Raw genomic sequence first — 6,730 nt, 5'->3', positions numbered from 1 at the left:
CATTGATTGAAACACTTATGAATATCGTTGAAAAACAATCTCATGTGTTAGAATTGTGTTTTCGTATGTTCTAAGGTCTATTAATTGATTCAAACACCTAGGATACACCCTTGAAAAACCATTTCATGTGTTCAAATTGTATTTTGATATGTTTAATACTTCTTTTACAACCTAAGGTCTATTCATTGATTGAAACACTTATGATATCTTTGAAAAACAATTTCACGTGTTAAAATTGTGTTTTGATATGTTTAATACTTCTTTCATTTACAATCTAAGGTTTTATAACCTAGGAAACTGTATCGCCCTGGTAGTCGGAAGTGATGACGTGGCATCAAGCTATAGTATAGGCGTGATTGACGAGACGCCAGGTTGGCAGAAGGGAAGGAGGGCGGGGGGCTCGTGTAATCGCCAGTTATGAAGTTGGCGTGCTCCGATCTCCAGCATACCAGAACCGGCGGTCACCGGGTTAAAGATGAAGTCGCCAGATGTAAACTCAGGCGACCAAGTGATTAGAGATCGCCGGAGCAAGCACATCGCCGAAGATGAAGGTGGTGCAGATTATGAAGGCGGCCGGCGAGACCACAGGGAAGGTGTACGAAGGCACCCTAACTCGCCAATCCCAGTAGAGATCGCGCTCCAAGTTAGCTATGCACTGGGCAGTACCATGCATAAGTAACTTAGCCAAAAGAGAGTCAGAAGCCGCGCCCAAGTCAAGGAGGCTCCAGATGATGGCACGTGTACGACTGGATGCGAGCCACGTGTCCAGGTGTGTAACTGCCAGGAGAGAGAAAGTGACCAGGTATATAAGGGTTTCCCAACGAACTTCTGAGGTACGCACGTTCAGATTGTATTCTTTACGCTTGCGAGTTCTTGAGCATACTGTGAGAGAGAACTGGTTCACGGTTCCTTGAGAGTTCTTGAGTGTTACTCTTGAAGTATTTGGTGGTTCAGTCACTGACTTGGGCGTTGGAGTGCGATCGGCCGCAGCGGGGCCGCTCTGTTCCTTTGCAGGTTCTTGAGGTGGATCGTGACGAAGGACGGAGGTTGAAGCGGTGCACACGTCGATCCAAGTTTGACGAGGCAAGGTCCAACGTTTTGGTCAACAGGCAGGATCAGAAACTATAAGAAAGTGAATGTTCTGTATAATAATAGTTTATTAAAAGTATCTTAACTATTGAAAACAAGCGTATTACTTAACTAAATGTTTTCGCTATTAATTGATTGAAAACACTTATGATATCTTTGAAAACCAATTCCATGTGTTCAAATTGTGTTTTGATATGTTCAATATTTCTTTTACAATCTTAGTCTATTAATTGATTGAAACACTTATGAATATCGTTGAAAAACAATCTCATGTGTTAGAATTTTGTTTTCGTATGTTCTAAGGTCAATTAATTGATTCAAACACCTAGGATACATCCTTGAAAAACCATTTCATGTGTTTAAATTGTATTTTGATATGTTTAATACTTCTTTTACAACCCAAGGTCTATTCATTGATTGAAACACATATGATATCTTTGAAAAACAATTTCACGTGTTAAAATTGTGTTTTGATATGTTTAATACTTCTTTCATTTACAATCTAAGGTTTTATAACCTAGGAAACTATAAGAAAGTGAATGTTCTGTATAATAATAGTTTATTAAAAGTATCTTAACTATTGAAAACAAGCGTATTACTTAACTAAATGTTTGCAACTTGTTCTTTTCTTTTCGCTATTAATTGATTCAAACACCTAGGATACATACACCCTTGAAAAACCATTTCATGTGTTCAAATTGTATTTTGATATGTTTAATACTTCTTTTACAGCCCAAGGTCTATTCATTGATTGAAACATTTATGATATCTTTGAAAAACAATTTCACGTGTTAAAATTGTGTTTTGATATGTTTAATACTTCTTTCATTTACAATCTAAGGTTTTATAACCTAGGAAACTATAAGAAAGTGAATGTTCTGTATAATAATAGTTTATTAAAAGTATCTTAACTATTGAAAACAAGCGTATTACTTAACTAAATGTTTTCGCTATTAATTGTTTGAAAACACTTATGATATCTTTGAAAACCAATTCCATGTGTTCAAATTGTGTTTTGATATGTTCAATATTTCTTTTACAATCTTAGTCTATTAATTGATTGAAACACTTATGAATATCGTTGAAAAACAATCTCATGTGTTAGAATTGTGTTTTCGTATGTTCTAAGGTCTGTTAATTGATTCAAACACCCTTGAAAAACCATTTCATGTGTTCAAATTGTATTTTGATATGTTTAATACTTCTTTTACAGCCCAAGGTTTATTCATTGATTGAAACACTTATGATATCTTTGAAAAACAATTTCACGTGTTAAAATTGTGTTTTGATATGTTTAATACTTCTTTCATTTACAATCTAAGGTTTTATAACCTAGGAAACTATAAGAAAGTGAATGTTCTGTATAATAATAGTTTATTAAAAGTATCTTAACTACTGAAAACAAGCGTATTACTTAACTAAATGTTTTCGCTATTAATTGATTGAAAACACTTATGATATCTTTGAAAACCAATTCCATGTGTTCAAATTGTGTTTTGATATGTTCAATATTTCTTTTACAATCTTAGTCTATTAATTGATTGAAACACTTATGAATATCGTTGAAAAACAATCTCATGTGTTAGAATTGTGTTTTCGTATGTTCTAAGGTCTGTTAATTGATTCAAACACCCTTGAAAAACCATTTCATGTGTTCAAATTGTATTTTGATATGTTTAATACTTCTTTTACAGCCCAAGGTTTATTCATTGATTGAAACACTTATGATATCTTTGAAAAACAATTTCACGTGTTAAAATTGTGTTTTGATATGTTTAATACTTCTTTCATTTACAATCTAAGGTTTTATAACCTAGGAAACTATAAGAAAGTGAATGTTCTGTATAATAATAGTTTATTAAAAGTATCTTAACTACTGAAAACAAGCGTATTACTTAACTAAATGTTTTCGCTATTAATTGATTGAAAACACTTATGATATCTTTGAAAACCAATTCCATGTGTTCAAATTGTGTTTTGATATGTTCAATATTTCTTTTACAATCTTAGTCTATTAATTGATTGAAACACTTATGAATATCGTTGAAAAACAATCTCATGTGTTAGAATTGTGTTTTCGTATGTTCTAAGGTCTGTTAATTGATTCAAACACCTAGGATACATACACCCTTGAAAAACCATTTCATGTGTTCAAATTGTATTTTGATATGTTTAATACTTCTTTTACAGCCCAAGGTTTATTCATTGATTGAAACACTTATGATATCTTTGAAAAACAATTTCACGTGTTAAAATTGTGTTTTGATATGTTTAATACTTCTTTCATTTACAATCTAAGGTTTTATAACCTAGGAAACTATAAGAAAGTGAATGTTCTGTATAATAATAGTTTATTAAAAGTATCTTAACTACTGAAAACAAGCGTATTACTTAACTAAATGTTTTCGCTATTAATTGATTGAAAACACTTATGATATCTTTGAAAACCAATTCCATGTGTTCAAATTGTGTTTTGATATGTTCAATATTTCTTTTACAATCTTAGTCTATTAATTGATTGAAACACTTATGAATATCGTTGAAAAACAATCTCATGTGTTAGAATTGTGTTTTCGTATGTTCTAAGGTCTGTTAATTGATTCAAACACCTAGGATACACCCTTGAAAAACCATTTCATGTGTTCAAATTGTATTTTGATATGTTTAATACTTCTTTTACAGCCCAAGGTCTATTCATTGATTGAAACACTTATTATATCTTTGAAAAACAATTTCACGTGTTAAAATTGTGTTTTGATATGTTTAATACTTCTTTCATTTACAATCTAAGGTTTTATAACCTAGGAAACTATAAGAAAGTGAATGTTCTGTGATGGAGGAGGGCCAAGCACACCTACCCAAGGAAGCCAACGCACAAGCCAAGGAGAGCGTCTAGACCAAGACCAAGACCAAGGGGAGCGTCTAGGACGTGAAGGTGAGCGTCTAGGACGTGAAGGTGAGCGTCTAGGACGTGAAGGAGGGAGGCTATCCATGGAGCTAGACCGTCTAGGACCCCTTACAAGATCAATGGCCAAACATATTCAAACACAAGCAAATGAGGCCACGGATGGAAGAGAAAAGGCTTTGTATATGTTTGCATAAAGGCCCATTGGGGGTACTTAGTAGATAGGATAGTGTAGGAAGCATTTTGGAAGGAAACATTCTAGAATGTAGGGTTTGTGTGGCCGGTCATTGCTTGGCACATGGCTTAGCCTTTAGATTTAATTTTTGGTTTTCTTTTTCTTGTAATTCAGCTTACAAATTACGTCCAAGATAGCCTATAAATAGGAAGGCTATCTCATTGTATTTGACAAGTTTAATTGAGTATTGTTATGCTGCCATTTTTGTGCACTAGCTTTACTTCTCCTAGAAATCTAGGCTATAAACTTCAATCCTTTCACCTTTCTCCCTTGAGCTGGCCGAACCACTCAAACACCACACTCCTCATGCACCTTCAAAGCCAACACAACTCCTAGGAGGGCTTTGTTTCACTCAACCATTGCTTCCGCATCACTTTTACTACTTTGATTCAAGAAGAACACATGAAATGCCATCATTTGGTATCATGAGCTTTTGGTTCTTCAAGATGAGTAGCTTGGTCTTTTAATTTCAGTTCTTCTTTATTTCATCTTTGTCATTTCAATTCCTTACTTGTCTTGCTGTTTTTATATTTTAAATTGTTCTTGGTGTGCTTATGGAAGATCCAACCAAAGCACAATTGTTCAATTGATCTTGAACAAATTCTGTGCAGCTTGTGATAGGATTCCTTACACCATTGTGTGGCTGTTTTTTTTTTTAGGAAATTGAGTCCTTATTGCTTTCTTATAATTGCTTCATTTTATGCTTTGAGTCTTTATTTTCTGAATCTATAAATGTTGTGTCAAGTCATGTGAATCCATATTTGTCAACAATTCTTAGTAGTCCTATTATTGGCTTGATTGTTTCTTGTTTTTGGGTCTCTTTATATTGCTTTAATCTGCTGTTATTTTGATCCTTTGGTGCTTTTTATTTTTAGTTTGAGTTCATAATTGTGTCTTAGTTCTTACACAATTTCCATTCTTACATTTCCATTGTGTTAATTTTGGTTATCTTGCTGTTTTCTTCCAGTTTTCCAGATTTCCCCTGTATCATCTCTCTGTTCTGGGCTGTTTTGTTTAAAAAAATATTTCCACCCATAGGAAAATTCTGATTTTCTGGAAAATGCAAGTTTAAAGTGTTATTATAGAAAAGACAAAAAAAGAATGAGGTCAAAAGAAGCAACAGAAAAAAAATGATAAATCTTACAAAATCAGAGTGCAAATCTTGAGCGCTCCAGCTGGCCTAACTGCACACCAAATTTGCAAAAATTATTAAAAAACAATGGTGCATGCGTTTTAGGTGATTCCAAAGCCAAAATTTAGATAAGATCCTGAATTTTCTTGCATCCAAATTTCAGAAACAAATTTTACAATTACAGCTCAGCATAAATCGGGGAACAAACACGTTTTCTGGCCCACAACATTTTCCAATGGTGCTGTTTTTTTTTATTTGGTCATCTAATCTAGTGCTTTTCTTTAGGAATTCCTTTTGTGTGCCAACTTTTATTGAGTACCTTTAATTGTTTGCTTTAATTTCTTGAATCTCTTTCTAAGTTGTCATATTATAAATCCTTTTGGTAGTACTGTTTTCTTTCAATTAAATTTGTTTCTTGCTTTTGTTTCTTGACCTCTCATTTTGGGTGCTGGAATTTAATTCTCTCTTGGTGCTTATGTGCATGGAAATTGACTTGGTTTAAGGTTAAGCCCTTGTGAATAGGTGCTGGAAATTGGAGAATTAAAGCCAACTTTCTAAGGAGGAGTCAAAGCTAAGGCCGAAACAAGCTTTCTTGAAACAAACACTACAAACACCTAGAAGATCAACAATCAAGACAACAAAGAAAGTGCACTAACCAAAAAGAGGAACAACAAAGGGGGTTTTCTTATCTCCTTTACAACTTGGTTTATTGTTAATTACCTCTTTTAAATTACGTTTTAGACGGTGAGTGTGTCTTCAAGGGCTCAAAGTGTCCAAGAAGCCTCACCTAGGGCCGAATAGCATAGTAATTTTGCTTAGTAACTTGTTGCTTGTTTGAACTTGTTTTTCTTTTGTTTTGGTAGAAACGTTTTGCATGCTTAGTATTGTTTAATTTTGTGCTATACCGACTAGCTTTGCTGCATATCTAGCTTACATAGTTTTCTTGCTTTTTGATTTCTCAACTTCTTGTGTTCTAAGTGTTCTATTAAGAGAAAATTTTGTGTGAAGTCATTGGAGGAAAGTTTTTGGCAAGGAAAAGGCTTGGTACTTAAGTAGTCCATTGTGACTCACCTCCCTTACCTGGAAAACTACCTTCTCTAACTTTCCTAGACTTTCTCCAAGTAAAACACCTATATACACAAAGTTTTAGCCATGTCTTCTTCTTCTCACTCTCCAAAGTCTATAGAAAGTGAAGTAAAATCTTTGAAAACTCTTTTAAAAGAAGTATCCCAAGTGGTACAATTGATATCTTTTAGACAATTGGAGAATGAGAACAAAATCAATGAGTTGGCTAAAGCTCAAGAAGAGAAGTCACAAAAATCACAAAAATAAAAAAAACTCATGCATCCCATTCTCAAAGTATTGAGTC

Source organism: Phaseolus vulgaris, chromosome 8, assembly GCF_051622355.1.
Source record: "Phaseolus vulgaris cultivar YP4 chromosome 8, ASM5162235v1, whole genome shotgun sequence".
NCBI lineage: Eukaryota > Viridiplantae > Streptophyta > Magnoliopsida > Fabales > Fabaceae > Phaseolus > Phaseolus vulgaris.
The sequence above is the reverse complement of the archived record's forward strand: the minus strand, read 5'-3'. Positions refer to the sequence as shown.